Raw genomic sequence first — 15,986 nt, forward strand, 5'->3', positions numbered from 1 at the left:
TTTCGTACAAGTGATACTCTTAGTACAAAAGACACATTTGTACAAGAAACACCCATCGACGGATCGCGGCACAAAAAGTTCGAAGCCATACCAGCTTCGAACCCCGGACTTAGTTGGCAGTATCGCACATTTTGATCCACTTATTAACTTGATCGCTTTTCGCTACTATCTTCGCTGGTAAATATATTTTTATGTTACCTCACTTTTGGTCACATACAGCGGCTAATTCGTCGGCAGCTATTTATTGCATGCTCTAGGCATTTTTTCTTGCACAAGACGAACTGACCCCGACGGGCTCGCATCGTGCACGCGAGCCTTCGGACAGATGAGCCTCCACGCCTCGCAAGGGGCCCTCGGACAGACGACCTACGCGCGCGGGCCGAAGGCAGGACTTTCACTTGCGAAGGCAGGACTTCGTCAGCCTTGACCTTCGGATTGAACAGCCATCGTAGGGACAGGCGGTCACGCCACTGTCGGAGGTTCGCATGTTGGCGCCATCGCACACGCGGATGTGCGGCCAGCTGGAGCACCAGCTGAAGGAACTTTTCCTCCGCATGCCTTTTTCATTCAGAGGGGCTGTGTGGCGAAAAAAAAAAGAGTTGCAGTCCAGGTGTGGTGCGCAGCTCGTAGGCCATCGCGGCTTGAGGCTCGGAGCCTTCCAGGTCGTACCATCCGCGTACTCCTTTTTAGAATTCGCAAAATAAAGATATATACTAGACAGGTTTGGACCACTTAGCCTGCCAACATTAACACGCTGCCATGGCAGCTGTCACTCGGAGGACATAAGCTACCGATACTACCGATGCTTCAAGTTTCGTATGCCAATAAGCCAGCATAGCCCGCCGGCGGGGAATACATTCTTAATGCCTGTTAACATAGCTAGCCTCCCTCTGATTCAGACTATATATGCTCGCACCGACCGTTTTAATAGCTTATGAACTAATATGCTATGTGTTGTTCATGAATGCTGGTCTACGACATTCGCCCAACCTGTGGAGTGGGCCAGTCTCCCTTCGCTCGTTTTGTCATCATGCAGGGCGAGCCTCCGCACAGCAAGGGCCTTCGGCGGTCCTCCGCGTCGTCCTCAAGGACGCTTCGTCGAGCGAAGCTTCGCCGGTGACCTGGCAGCGTGAAGCTCCGACAGGCAGGGGCGAAGCCAGCGTCGGAGAGAGAGGGTGCATGTCTTTTTACTGTTTATCGAAGCTACAGTAATTTACTGTTTACTAATACTTTTGGATGGAGGGGATGCATGTGCACCCACAGTCATGAACGTGGCTCCGCCACTGCCGACAGGAAAGCTTCGCCGAGTGAATCCTCACCAGTTACTTCATCATGCAAATCACATACAACGCAAAACTCCACGAACTAGGCGATCATAGCCCACACGCGAAGCCAACCCATCGCGCACCCTTCTACAACAGCATCGTTAGCACCGCCAGCGGCGTGCTTGACACTTATGAGAAGCGTGCCAAGCACGTTGGCATGCCGAGTTTGAACAGGCTTCATCCCTACAAGTTGCCCTTCGTCGGACTTCATCACCATGTACGCCTTCGTTGGGCTTCGTCAACAGACAAGGGCCTTCGGACTGCAGGCCTTCGTCAATCTTCACTCCTGTGCGCGGGCCTTCGGGCAGGCGGATTTCATCCGCGCACGCCACTGGAAGTGATCCACCTTCGCAGCAGGGTCGTACACCACGCCTTCGCGGGCCTTCGGGCTTCGCTGAGACGCTGCTTCGCAAACCCAGGTACATCTCCTTCGCGAAGTAAAATAGCTTCAATATGTTCAAACCGGTAACTAGCATTTCGTGCATGCATGGTATGTTATTTCCAAGGTTTTTGCGCGTTCACTTTGGAGCTTGTTACAGTTAGCCGCTTCCTTCTAGTGGAAAATTTTGCAAAGCCCCACGCTCAGTGTCAGTCTGCTCTCATGCGGCCGGAGGGAGATTTTAATTATGTGTACGGCTCGTTTCACGCCTTTTTCTTCGAAGCATACATTCTGCAAGCTGTTTTGGCTAACATTTGTAGCTGAGCACCTTCGCACGCTTGCCGGAGGAACATCGCAGCAAGCCTGCCAAGATATGCCTGCCTTTGGATGGCGAAGGCCTTGCCGGGCGTGCAAAGATCAAGACTAGCAAAGCACTCCTTTGAGCCTTCACTCGGTGGGCCTTTGTTGTGTCCTCTCCGCGCCACGGCACTCCAGTGGCAGGTGGCGCCAAGCTCGCGCCCGTCACCGTCCGCGGCTACGTCCGGCTGCTGCCATTCTTTAGCGCCGTCGCGCGCACGCGGTCCAACCGGAGCGCCCCAACCCCAACATCACGAACTGGCGCTGGACGCCGTCGACTTCGTGCCGACGCTGGTCGTGGTCGGCGGCCGCCCCAAGGACCAAGGTGGCCCACTTCTGTGAGGACGGCCTCGACGTCGTCGGCGGCTCGACGTACCTTTCCGCGTCGAGCAGGACAGCAGTTTTTCGCGCGCCGGGGCTCCATGGCTACCTCAACGCGCGTAGGCCTTCGCCGAGCTACCTCACCGCACGTGTGGCTTCGTCGCGCTTAGTCAGCACAGGTATCCCTTCGCCGCGTGCCGCCATAGCGCGTGCGGCTTGGCCGGGCGTCAACACGAGGAAGCCTTTGCACAACGTCGTCAACGTAGGGAGGCTCTCGTCGGGCATCAACGCACATGGGTCACCGCCTATCCAGCGGCGGAAGCCTGCGCCCGAAGGTCTTCCTTAGCGCGGGCATACCTTCGCCGCGCGTTGTCACCACTTGGTGCGAGGAGCGAGTTCGCAACAGGGACCTCAGGGATGGCAACCAGCGCAGGCAAGGCTTCGCAAGGAATCGTTGAGGCCTTCACACGCGGGCTTTAGCAGCAGCAGCTAGGGACTTCGGGAGCAGCAGCATGCGTGGGCCTTTGGCAATAACTGCACTCTCCATTCCCAGGCCATATACCCCTCCACGTTCCTTATTTTTTGCAAAAAGAGAATTTTTCATTCAGCACGATTCGAACCTAGTACCTGTAGGGTGGTCATGACTCATGAAATCACTGTTCCTGCAGCCCCACCATGCGAAGGTCTGGCCCTTGCGAAGGTCTGGCCCTTTTTGGGCCCGCAGGTCAGCAGTAGGCCTTCGGCTATTTTTCCACTTGGCAGGTTCTTACCATTAGCTCGAAGAAGGAATGTTTATTTCTCGTACATAGGTTTTAACCCTCGTATCTGAAGGTTTTTATTCCTCGTACACAGGAATTGTTAATTCATAAGATGGGGCTTATGCCTCATATACTGAAGGTTTTATCCTTCGCTGGTACATTTATCGTTATGCCAAAGTATTTACTCTTCGCTTGTACTTTTCATGTATTTATTTAACACATGCAAAAAAGACAGGGGCTAAGAGTAACTGTCCCCGCACAGAAGGCAAAAGAGACATTCGGGAACAAAAAGCCGAAGTGTTGTTTGACCTTAGAACAAAGGCAGCGCACCTCTCGACTTAAAAACAAAAGATGGGGGCTAAGAGTGTCTGCCCCCGCACCGAAGGCAAAAGAGACATTCGGGAGAAAAAAAGATGAAGTGTCGATAGACCTCTTAAATGAGGCATCGCCTTCGCAGAAAATGTAAGACAAAGTGACGGTTGACCTCACCGAGGCAACGCGCCTTCGCGGCCAAAAAAGACGAAGTATTGATAGACCTCTTAAATGAGGCATCGCCTTCGCAGAAAAGGAATTTCTACTCTTCGCAGGATGGGACTTATCCATCATATACCGAAGGTGTCATCCTCGCATTTACATTTCGATTATACTTTTTGTGCATCTATTTAGCACATGCATGAAAATGAGGTTAAGAGTGCTTGCCTTGCAGTGAAGACAAAACCATATCTTCGGATTACATCATTGCATCTAAATATTTATTTTTAATGTGCATACATCGATTATATTGTGTATCTCGTCCCTAGAAAGGGGTGCGAAGCGCCTATGGTCTTGCAGGACAGCAAGTCGAAGTGTCTCTAGTCCTTGGGTAAATGCAGCGCACCAATCGACTTAAAGGGTAGGTGAAGGCCTGCCAACGAGGACTGAGGTGCCGCTAAGCTTCAGGTGAAAGCAACGCTCCACTCGGACCTTAGACACTACGTTAGCACATTCGACATCGACTCAAAAGAGTCGTATTTGACTACGTCGACTATGACTACATCGACCAGAGGGGTGTTGGCCGCGATTACTTCGCTTCGGCCGTGATGACTTCACCTCCGTCGACTCCGACTACGTCGACCAGAGGCGCTTTGGCCACGATTACTTCGCTTCGGCCGTGATGACTTCACCTCCGTTGACTCTGACTACGTCGACTAGAGGCGCTTTGGCCGTGACTACTTCACTTCGGCCGTGAGGACTTCGCCTCTGTCGACCAGAGGGGCTTTAGCCGCGATTACTTCTCTTCGGCCGTGATGACTTCACCTATGTCGACTCCAACTATGTCGACCAGAGGGACTTCGGCCACAACTACTTCGCTTTGGCCGTGAGGACTTCACCTCCGTCTACCAGAGGGGCTTTGGCTGCGAATACTTCGCTTCGGCCGTGATGACTTCACCTCCGTCGACTTCGACTACGTCGACCAGAGGCGCTTTGGCCACGACTACTTTGCTTCGGCCGTGAGGACTTCACCTCCGTCGACCAAAGGGACTTCAGCCGCGACTATTTCGCTTCGGCCGTGACGACTTCGCCTCCGTCGACTCCAACTATGTAGACCAGAGGGGCTTTGGCCGCGACTACTTCGCTCCGACTGTGAGGACTTCGCCTCCGTGGACTTCGCCTCCGTCGACCAGAGGGACTTCGGCCACGACGACTTCGCCTCTGTCGACCACAGAGACTTCGGCCGCGATGACTATGCTTGTCACGACAACTTCACCACACCAACTTCGACTGTGTCGACAATGTGGCCTCCACTCATGAACACCGATCAAGAGGGGCTATGGGGGGTACCCAGATTAAAATCCCGTCCTGGGTCCCAAGAGTTTGGCCGGTGCACATGAGCAGAGGCGCATGAACATCATTGACTTCGGCGAGCCACGGCAGCAGCCTTCGACCTTCTCTTCGACTTCGACTACGGAGGGACGCCTGCCGAAGGCTTAGCAGCAGCCTTCGCCGAAGACCTATTCACCGAGCGCGACGAAGCATAGTTCTTAGAATGTATCTAACTCTAGCAGTTATGTAAAGAAAACCGGTGCCATGTACGTGCTCTTTTCTCCATGCCCTTTTTTCCCATCGGGTTTTTGGGATGGAGTTTTTAGCGAGACGTACATGTCAACGGTAACCTGGGACCTTTCCTAGTTGTAGCTGTTCACCCTGCTGTCCCATCAGAGCTCGCAGCTGAGGGGCTACTGTTGGGGGAAAAGCCCAGGCCCACCTAGGAGCCTGTGTAATACGGCAGCCCATATAGGGCCCAAGGGCCTCCTTGTAATATTTGTAGCCCATCGAGGGTGGGAGAGGAAGTTTCACCTCTCCCCCTCACCTATATAAAGGACCCAAGGGGTAAGGCTACAGAGAGAGATCTCTCTCTCCTCCCACGTGCACCACTCCTCTCTCTCCTGGATAGTACCCCTTCGGCACTATAGCTGGAAAGAGTTCCAACACGGAGGTATGTGAATTTGGTTTGTATGCAGGTTCTTGATGACGGACTCGCTAGCTAGAAAGATTATCTACGCTGTTGCACGACACCAACCACCAGCGAGGCCATGGAAGGGTCCGCTGCCGCCTCCTCGGGTTTCGCCCCCAAGGATGTTGGGTGATATAGCTGTTAAAGATCTTTGATCAACCACCAAGGGATGACGATCAGCTCCTGTGGTTAAATTTCGAATCAGGCGGATTTTATCGGATCTGGACTATTCTAAAACTGGGCCTTCTAACTTTGGGCCACACATAGACAAAGAAGGGCTGAAATTGCAGACGGAAGCCAAGTTTGTGTTGATCTATAATGGGAGACGACAGGCAAAATTTAATCCTCTAGCAGGCCTTGCCGGTCTTCTGTTTGCGTGTGCTGGGCAACCAAAATACATTCATAGGACTTCAACAAAGTGCTTTTTTCAGAAGAGAAGAGGGGAGGGCAGCCGCGAGCACAATCTTGCATGGATAGTTTCCATTGCATGTTGGAAGAATGTGACTTGGAGGATTTAGGGTTCACAGGCGACCCTTTTACTTGACGGAACAATAGCCATTGTGCGACAACATACATACAGGAGAGGTTTGATCGTGCATTGGCAAATGTAACATGGCGCACAAGATTCCCTATTTATAAAGTGATCAACGGTGATCCTAGGCACTCCGATCATCGTCCAATTATCGTTGATCTGGGAGACAAGGCACCAATGAAAAGAAGTAGTGGAGGAAATGGATTGGTTTGTATGAAATTTGAAGCTCGGTGGTTAGAGGAGGAAGGTTGTGCTGATATTGTGGAGAAGGTGTGTGCTGATGCTTTTCTAGAGGGGAACATGTCAGTAGGTTTGGCGGTGAAAAGAGTAGGGTGAACTTTGGCAGTGGGATAGGGAGGTGTTAGGAGAGCTAAATGGGAGAGTAAAAAATTGAAGAAGGAGTTGGATAGGTGTAGGAGGAGCCCAATATCACAAGCTAGGGTGTCACGGGAACATCTTATTCGGTATAAGCTAGGGCACTTGCAAGACCAACTTAATCTATATTGGAAGCAGCGAGCTCATACTGATTGGTTGCACAAGGGAGACCATAACACTAGTTTTTTTCCATGCTTATGCGTTAGAACAGAGAAGGGTGAATTCTATTAGAAGGTTAACAAATAAAGAGTGAGGTGTTGTGGAGGGGGAGGAGGGCTGAAACTGTTTATAGCTAATTACTACAAAAGTTTGTTCACTTCTCATGCAGGGCATAACCATGATGAGATTTGGGAAGCTGTCCTCTGAGTGGTAATGGAAGATATGAATGAGATACTCACAAGATCATACATTGATGCCAAAGTTATAGAAGCGCTCAAAAGTATTGGTGATCTTAAGGCCCAGGGCCGGATGGTATGCCAGCGGCTTTCTACAGGTGATTTTGGGGTACAGTTGGGGATCATGTCCAAGCTAAAGTGCTCTATGCTCTGAATGGTGAGCCAATTCTGTGTGGCTAGAATGAAACAGTTATTGTTCTGATCCCAAAGGTAAAGAATCTAGACACGCTTAAAGATCCCTGTCCTATTAGTTTATGTAATGTTGTTTATAAGCTGGTATCTAAAGTTGTGGCAAATAGACTGAGAGGAGTGCTTCCGGATGTGATCTCACCAAGCCAGAGTGCTTTTGTTCCTGGTAGAATGATAGCAGATAATGTGTTACTTGCATATGAACTGACCCACTACATGCAAAACAAAAGAAGAGGTGGTACGGGCATGGCTGCAATTAAACTTGACATGAGTAAAGCTTATGACCAGATAGAGTGGAGATTCCTAGAGAACATGATGATAAAATGGGCTTCGCTCGGTAGCTAGTGCAATTGATTATGAAGTGTGTATCGATGGTCTCCTACTGGGTAAAAGTGAATAGACAATACTCAGATGTCTTTGTACCAGAAAGAGGGCTACGTCAAGGCGACCCTCTATCACCCTATCTCTTTATTCTATGTGCTGAAGCTTTTTCAGCATTGTTACAAAGGGCAAATGAGGAAGGTAGCATTAAGGGAATCAAGATATGCCACGGTGCACCGGCAATCAACCATTTGTTTTTTGCGGATGACTTGCTAATATTTATGAAAGAAAACAACAGTGGTGCCCAATGTTTGCAATCGATTCTAGCTTTATGAGGCTTGCTCCGACCAAGTTGTCAATAAGGATAAGTCCTCGGTAAAATTCAGCAAATGTATAGATGTAGCAATGAAAGCCGAAATAATGGATATGATGGAAGGACACACAAAAGCTATGAATGATAAGTATCTTGGTCTTCCAGTGTATTTGGGTAAATCTAAGACCAAGGCATTTGAGTACCTAAAGGATAAGGTATGGCACAGGATCTAGGGATGGAAGGAAAAACTCTTGTAAAAGGTGGGTAAGGAAATCCTAATCAAGGCAGTAGCACAAGCAATTCCTACCAATGCTATGTCTTATTTCAACATCACAAAAACTCTATGCGATCAACTAGGAACGATTGTGGGTCGCTTTTGATGGAACCATTAGGATGATGATTATAAAATTCACTGGATTAGCTGGGAAAAACTCACCAGATCCAAGGCAAAAGGAGGCTTAGGTTTTCGGGATTTATATATTTTTAACCTGGCTATGCTTGTAAGGCAAGGTTGGTGTTTGCTCACGTACCCAAATACTTTGTGTGCACTGGTGATGAAAGCTAAATACTACCCAAACCAAAACATTCTACGAGCAAATTCAAAGGCGGGCATGTCATATACTTAGATAAGTATCCTCAAGGGTGTGCAACTGTTGAGGAAAGGAGTGGTCTGGAGGGTGGAAAATGGTAGAAACATCCGCATCTGGGATGATCCCTGGTTACCTAATGGTGTAACTCGCAAACCTTGTACACCAAGAGGATATATTATTGTTACAACTGTGGATGAACTTATCGATCCTATGTCTGGCACTTGGGATGAGGAACTTGTACATGATCTGTTCTGGACCAAGGACGCGGACACTATATTGTCCATTCCATTGAGAGAGCATATGGAAGATACTGTTGCATGGCACTATGATCATAAGGGGATCTTCTCGGTGAAGTCAACCTATTGCGTGGGTATTGATTAGGGATGGCAACAAGTTGGGTCGGGTGCGGGCGAACCAAATCCATACCTGACTCGCGACCTGAATCGGGTTACCTGACCCATGCCCGCGAAGAGTAACGGGTAGAAAACATTGCTCGTGCCCGTTCCTATCGGGTACCCAAAACTCACGGGTCGCCCATGAGTTTTTGGCAACAACAACATTGTAGGCCCTCGTGGAGCGACAACTGGGGCCTGGGGTGGCATCCAGGGAGATTAGGACAGGGGCAGGGGTCGGCTGTGGACGAGCAGATGGCGGCATGGTGGAGGCGGTGGCTGGAGTCGGATGAGGGTGGTCGCCTGGCCCGCTAGCTGGCTGGGGGTGGCGCCCTGGATGGTGTCACGACAAGCGGTAGGGAGCAGCAGGCCCAACATCCACTGTCCATAGATCCAGTCGTGGTTGGTGTGCATGAATCCACACTGCCACCAGATGAGTACAAAGGTCGTGCTCATGAGGATGTCGGCGAGAAAGCAAGTCGAGGAGAGGTCAAAGAAGTAGCAGCTCATCGGAGGGGAGGAGAGTAGAATCACGTGCATGGGAACGGGTGGACAGAGGCACCGTCTTGCGGCCTTGGCCCTCGTTGGCGGTAGCGGATTGAGCAGACAGGGTCACAGGGAGGGCACAACACGAAGATTCGCTGTTCTGGGAGCATCCCCATCGAGGTCGGACAGAGATGCGCCCTCCTTCGCGCAGATGGAGACACGCCCCGCGAGACGCCCTCAGCGCGGAGCTACCGTCAGGGCCACCGCGACGGAGATCAAGAGGGTGGCAAGAGCACATGGTGGCCAGCCACCGCAAATCGGCCTAAGCGGCATGACAAAAGAGTGAGAAAAAAGGTGGAGATAGAGAGACAACACACACAAAGGACTAGAGGGGAAAATAAGGTCGGGATACCCGTAGATGGCATTTCGGGTTTGCCTGTGGGCATCCGCGGGCGAAGATACAGACCAGTGCCCAACCCATTCTCTCGCGGGTACCCAACTTGCTATACCCGTGGGTGAAAAAGCATGCCCATACTCATGCCCATCGGGCGCAGTACCCATGGGTACCCAAACCCGTGGGTAGGATTGCCATCCCTAGTATTGATACAAGGGACAGAGAGGCAGGTAGAGATGGGAGCTCTTCTGCGGCTTAGGAGAATAGGTTTGCTAGCTTCGACTGGCAGAAGATATAGCAGCTAAGAGCCCCAAATAAGATGAAGCAATTTTTGTGGCGGGTAGCTCACAATAGTCTCCCATGGAGGAAGAGCATAGAGCGCCAAGGAGTACAGCTAGATACAAGATGCCATCTTGACCAAGACGGTGGACACTGCCTGCTAAAATGTAAGAAGACAATAGAGTGTTGGCGAGCTTTGGACTTGGAAGAGGTTCGAGGAAACTTGCTGTCATGCTACTCACCGAAGGAAATGTTAGAGGATATATGGAAACTGGAGTCCAATGTGCAGCTAAAAGCTTTGACTTTGCTGTGGTGTTTGTGGCAAGCAAGGAATAAAAGCAATGCAAGAGAGAGGGTGAAAAGCGCTACGGAGATTTGTCAATCAGTTACATGTTACCTCTTGGATTTCAATGAACTGGAGAGACCACCTAACAGACACAAATAGCCAAATGGAGATAAATGGAAGAGGCCGGATCCTGGTGTGATCAAGTTCAATTTTGATGGATCTTACATTCCGAACACAGGTGTTGGTGCATGAGGCTTTATAGCTCACGATGTGCATGGAGATTGTTTGGCCTGTAGTGCGGGAAAGCTCACAAATTTGTTGGATGCATTCCATGCAGAAGCGGAGGCGTCCATTCGTGAGGCAATTATCCTAGGTATCGATCATGTCATATTCAAATTAGATTGTACAAACCTTATCTACGCATTAAGGAGAGATTCACTTGACAGGGGCAACGATGAGAGTCATTATCAAAGAGGCGAATAGCCTATGTCTATCGTCGTTCATTTCTTTCGACTTTTCTTTTTGTCATCGCGAATGTAACAAAGTTGCACACGAGTGCGCAAAGTACGGTGTCATAGCTATCAAGATGGCCGTGTGTGGGTGCACTACTTTCCAGCTTCCGTTCTGCATCTGGTAGCACCATGTCTAGTAGAGCGAAATGTTCCGTCCAAAAAAAAAAAAAAACATTCACAAGGACAGGATACCATCAGCAAATCCTAGCGGACTCTCATCTCTACCCTCTGGTTCGGCGCCGTCCTCATCTACCCCGGCCCCGGCGACGTCTCCCACCGTTCATCTGCGACCGTCGTACGTTGTGGTGGCCAAGAGGGCGATGGAACAGGAGGGGAGTCAGGGGATGGGAACTGGGCGTGGCAATGAAGGCAGGGGTCAAGCGGGGGATCGTGGTGCGGCCACGGAAACGGAGCATATGGCTTCAACAATGGATATGCCGGGTACTACGCAGGGGCACAGGGATTTCATCCGGGCTATGGTGCTGGGTACGGTTCTTTAATTATGATTAAAAAAGAACCATTCCCTAGATGTTATTAGGGAACTTATTTTGACTTAGAAACCTATCCACGTAAAGCTAGATCTAAAAGATATCACATACCCTCCCACCTTCAGGATCATGTAAACTTCCAATAATGCTAATAGAAGTTGTTTTACGATAAGAGAGCCCAATATTATTTCTTTTAAGATAAAGATTCTTATGCTATAAAAAAGAGATATAGCACAAATACATGCAAATGCGCAGGCCGCGCACGGGGCATAACACGCAACTGGTCGCGGTCCACCCACCCGCCCATATCCACTCGGCCCGAAACGAGAAGGAAACCAACCGCAAGCCCGCGCCGCGAAATGAATTTTATTTATATATAAATTTTTAGTTTTTAATATTTGTAAAAATACAAAATTATTTTAAAATATTGTATATATAGGCTATCATCGTCTGTTATAAGGGTGATAACGAGTATCATTCATTTAACGAGCCTTATAGCATAATAGGTCAGAAATTAAATATGTTGACCGATATAACGTTCATGTTAACGTGTCGCCTAACCAATAAGTGACGTCTTTGCTGTCGTCAATTGGAAGGACGACATAATTATATTAGACTCGCTGAAAAAGATGTTGCTAGATGCATGCAACCATTGTGATGGTTGTGGTCGCACCCAAGCCATGCCCACCTGTCCGCTGAGCGCATGCGGACTCGCCGAGTTTTTTTAAATAATATTATCTTATTAGAAAATTATAAAAATAATAACTAGATTCATAAAATTACAATAATATGTAACTGTCGGCACTCGGAGTAAAGATAAGGGATTTGTCGGTACTCCGTATACCGACAGCCTACGTGGTGGGTTAGGGGGTCTGTAGGCACGCCGATAGTGTGTACGGGGACCTGTTGGTATTCCGTGTGCCGACATGTACTATGTCTCGTGAAGGATATTTAAAGAAAAATTTATAACTTTTTCATATGATTGTATATGAAGATGATCTTTATATGAAAATTATAGCTATCAACAAGGTTTATACCTTTTTAGTTGAATACTTTTTCATTTAAATCTGTTTAGGTGTCTAAAAAGTGGTTAAAAGTTTTATATCTAGTTTTTAAAATCACGTAAGTTATCGGCATACGGGGTACCGACAAGTCCCTCGTCGGTACTCCGAGTGCAAATAGATAACTATTCTTACAATTTTACAAATTTAATTATTATTTTTACAACTTTCTAATAAAATAATATTATTTTTTAAAAAAATTCCGGACGCACTGCGCTAGAGCTAGCCGCGGCCGTCTCGTCATGCCGCCGCGCGCGGCCGGCCGGCCACTAAATGGCCGTTGCTCTCTGCATCGTGCAACGCTACTAGGAATACTAAGGCTCGCCAAGACTGCCAAGAAAGCTAGAAGCGCCCAGCCATGATGATGCGATCATTATGATCTCTCGTGGTAGATGTACGTACGTGTATCGAATATTCCGGATTTTTTCATACGGATCAGAGGCATGTGGATTTGTTGGTGAGAGCCGGAGCCCCACATGAATGATCAGCGCAGAAAGCTGCTTTATCCTCAGGCCTCAGCCATCCATGAGGCTGAGCCGAAAGAGAAGAGGGACGGCACCGGATCCTTACCTGACAAAAGGTGACCAAGATTTTTCCTTTCATCGATCTCGCCATTACCCTTCGCATGTACTCTCTCCCATGTTTGGTTATACTCGGCTCAATTGGTCATATCCTAAAGAACGTGAGGAATGCTCCGCTGGACATGGGCAAAAGTCAATTGCTCTGAAGCTGATTCGGGTCTGAACTTTTCTCCAGCTAATTAAAAAAGAAAGCTTTTTAGTCTTTGTACTTAAAGAGATTTTGTAGGCCAAGGGGTGCTTTTTTTTTTTTAGTTTTATGCGGTGGCGGAGTTGAATAAAAAAGGAGGGAGGCCAATCTAGCATGAACTCAGATTATGAAGGTAGTTTAGCAATTTGTTGACACTTAGTAATAAAATTAGGTGATTCTTCAATAATTTTTCAAGATTAAGGAGGGTCATGGCCCACTTTAGTCCCCCACTAGCCTCCGCCACTGATTTTATGGTAGGAGTACTGCCCAGTCATGTAAGAGAGGGAGGTGAGCACCTTTTATCATCGAGCAGGGCTTGAACACGGGCATGCTGGTACGCTCGACGGTGACCTAATTTACACGTGGTTCTCAATCCTATTTAGTATTTGATAATAAAGGTTTATTTGGTGGAGCTCTAGTTTTAACATTTTTTTAAACTAGGTATTTCTAGCTTAGAAATTCGTAGAGCTGGAGCTATAGACACACTAAGAATATTTGAGTGAGTTATTTTATTTTTATTTTAGTTTAAAACTAGAGACTTAAACTATTATATTCTTAGCCTAAAAATATAAGATCTGATATGAAACTGAGAGCTGAAGCTCTGTCAAACAATATATAAGTCTTGATCCCTCTTTCTCTGCAAGTAGCGTGGGCAAAACAAAGATGTTGAGAAACCAAGTTGATATATGTCTTGATTTTTATGCAATAAGTGATTGAAAAAGTTGTTGATTTGGTTTGATGAGTTTCGTTATTGCATAAGTATAGCTGTGCTTGTCTATGTTTGAGACTAACCGAAGATATTGGAGTTAGAGTGTTTGTCTTTGAGCTAAGAAAAATACACTCGCCGGATGATTTGATGCTTGAGATTTTGACCATACCGGATGGTCGGTGTTCAGATGAAGTTCACGCCGGAGCATTTCAATTCAGAGGAAAAATTTGAAGTGTTCATTGGATGATCCAGTGTTTGAGTGCGGAGTACACCAGACTATTTTTCAGGAGAAGTTGAAATAGTGTTTCTGGTGGTAGTAGACATCGAATGGTCTGGTGATGTGCAGTGTGCGCACCGGATGCTTCACAGGAGCATCTTTCAGGAGATGGTGCAAAATGGCTTGTCTGGTGTGATTATATACACCGGATGATCCGTTAATTGAAGGTGTGAACACTGAAGGCTTCACCAGAGCTTTTTTTTAAGAAAGAGTTCAAAGGAGAAAATAATTTATATACCGGATGATCCGGTGATGAAGAGTTGGCAACACCGGATCATCTGGTGTTCATGTTTTTTGTGTGATAAGCTTTTTATAGAGACTTTTGGGTTTGACTAATTGGAAATGAAATTGGAGAAACGTGTGTGTTTTTCTTATAATGTGCAGGTAATGGATGCAATTTGGCGGTCGACGATGGGATGATTTGGGCTAAGCAGAGTGTTTGGTGCTGGACGATCAAGAAGGTCAGGTAGAGTTAAGGGTGATCCTAGCTGTACACATGGAGATTAAGTAAAGCGTGAGAAGACGGATGAAGATGACGTGTTGACAAAGTTAAGTGAAAGGGATATTGGTGCAAGTGACAAGATGGTCTGATGGATCGGGAGCGGGAGAGACTTGCCGACAGTTAAAATCGCAAGACGGAGTACACGCGTCAACATCGGATTGCTTACTTAAGGTGTAAGCAAGTGACGGTGAGTCACACTTTGAGACGCGTTAACATCGGATTGCTTACTTAAGGTGTAAGAAAGTGACGGTGAGTCACACTTTGAGAAGCGTGTAAGACGGTTTCGTGATTTGCTCTCAAAATCGTAGGAAGGGAGAGTGGACATGGCATCATCGCAAAGCTTATGCCGAGACGAAGCTAAGACATGAAGGCGCCATGACCGTTCAATGGACAAGAAAAAAGTTAGACGAAAATACCATCGGTAGTAGATAGAAGTGTATTGAAAAAGAGAGGCAAGAAAAGAACAAGAAAACTTATGAGCTAAGGAAGCTCCTAAGGCCTATAAATAGAGGGAAGAGACTGTGCTAGCCTCTTGAGCTAGCCATTTGAGAGTTGTGTGCTCAGGTTTAGAAGTGAAAGTGATGAATGCTTAGCCTATGTGTTAGGTGAGAGCTTTTGTATATAAAATACTTTATAATCCGTAAAAATTAGGTATTCATCTATAAGCAATAAAATTTATGTTTACTTTTATACTTATGTTCATCTCCTTCTAATTTTTCTCTCCTGGTTCCCTTGTAGTTTGCAAGTTTTTCGGTTTTTATGATTTTTTTTTTTTGTTTTTGTTGAAGAGCTGCAATTTTTCATCGTGTTAGAGTTGTTCTTCTTATTGCTAGAGGGATAAGATTCTTATATGAATTGATCCCCAACCATCCATCACCTCTAGATCCATCAACTTGAAGAGTTTTTTCACCGGTGTCTAAATCAGTGGATCTAAATGTTTCCTCATCTTTTTTGTGAGTTCTTGATAAGCATGACACTTGATTGGTCTTATATGGAACCTAGAGTTTAGATCTGTCCATTGGAGTAATGGTTTTTGACAAAATGTTGGATGTGTGTTATGTCTCTTGATTTTTAGTTTCTGCTGTTTTATTTTAAAATGAGAATAGACCATTAAAAAATTAGTGAGGCTCCTACTCGCCTTCTCTGCTCTTCTTTCTGGGTCCTGCAGATATAGACTAAATGCAACCGGCATATGCAGACTCTACTTTTAGATTTGAGCAGTAGGAAAGGATAACGTGCATGGGAGGTCCAAACGCAGAGATAGAGAAGATTCTGTATATCTCTTGCGATGCAGAGATTCCTGATAATGCATGCAAAGAAAGGAATTTTGATCTAGAACATTCTCTGGTCCCTTATTCTATCGCTGTTCTGTAGCACCCCTTAGAACTCTTCTATTATTCCTATTTATTCAATAAGTAAAATGAGGAATTGATCCTAAATTTCCTGTATATGTGGTGAACAACTACATCAACTATCAGTTATG

Source organism: Phragmites australis, chromosome 10, assembly GCF_958298935.1.
Source record: "Phragmites australis chromosome 10, lpPhrAust1.1, whole genome shotgun sequence".
Classification (NCBI taxonomy): domain Eukaryota; kingdom Viridiplantae; phylum Streptophyta; class Magnoliopsida; order Poales; family Poaceae; genus Phragmites; species Phragmites australis.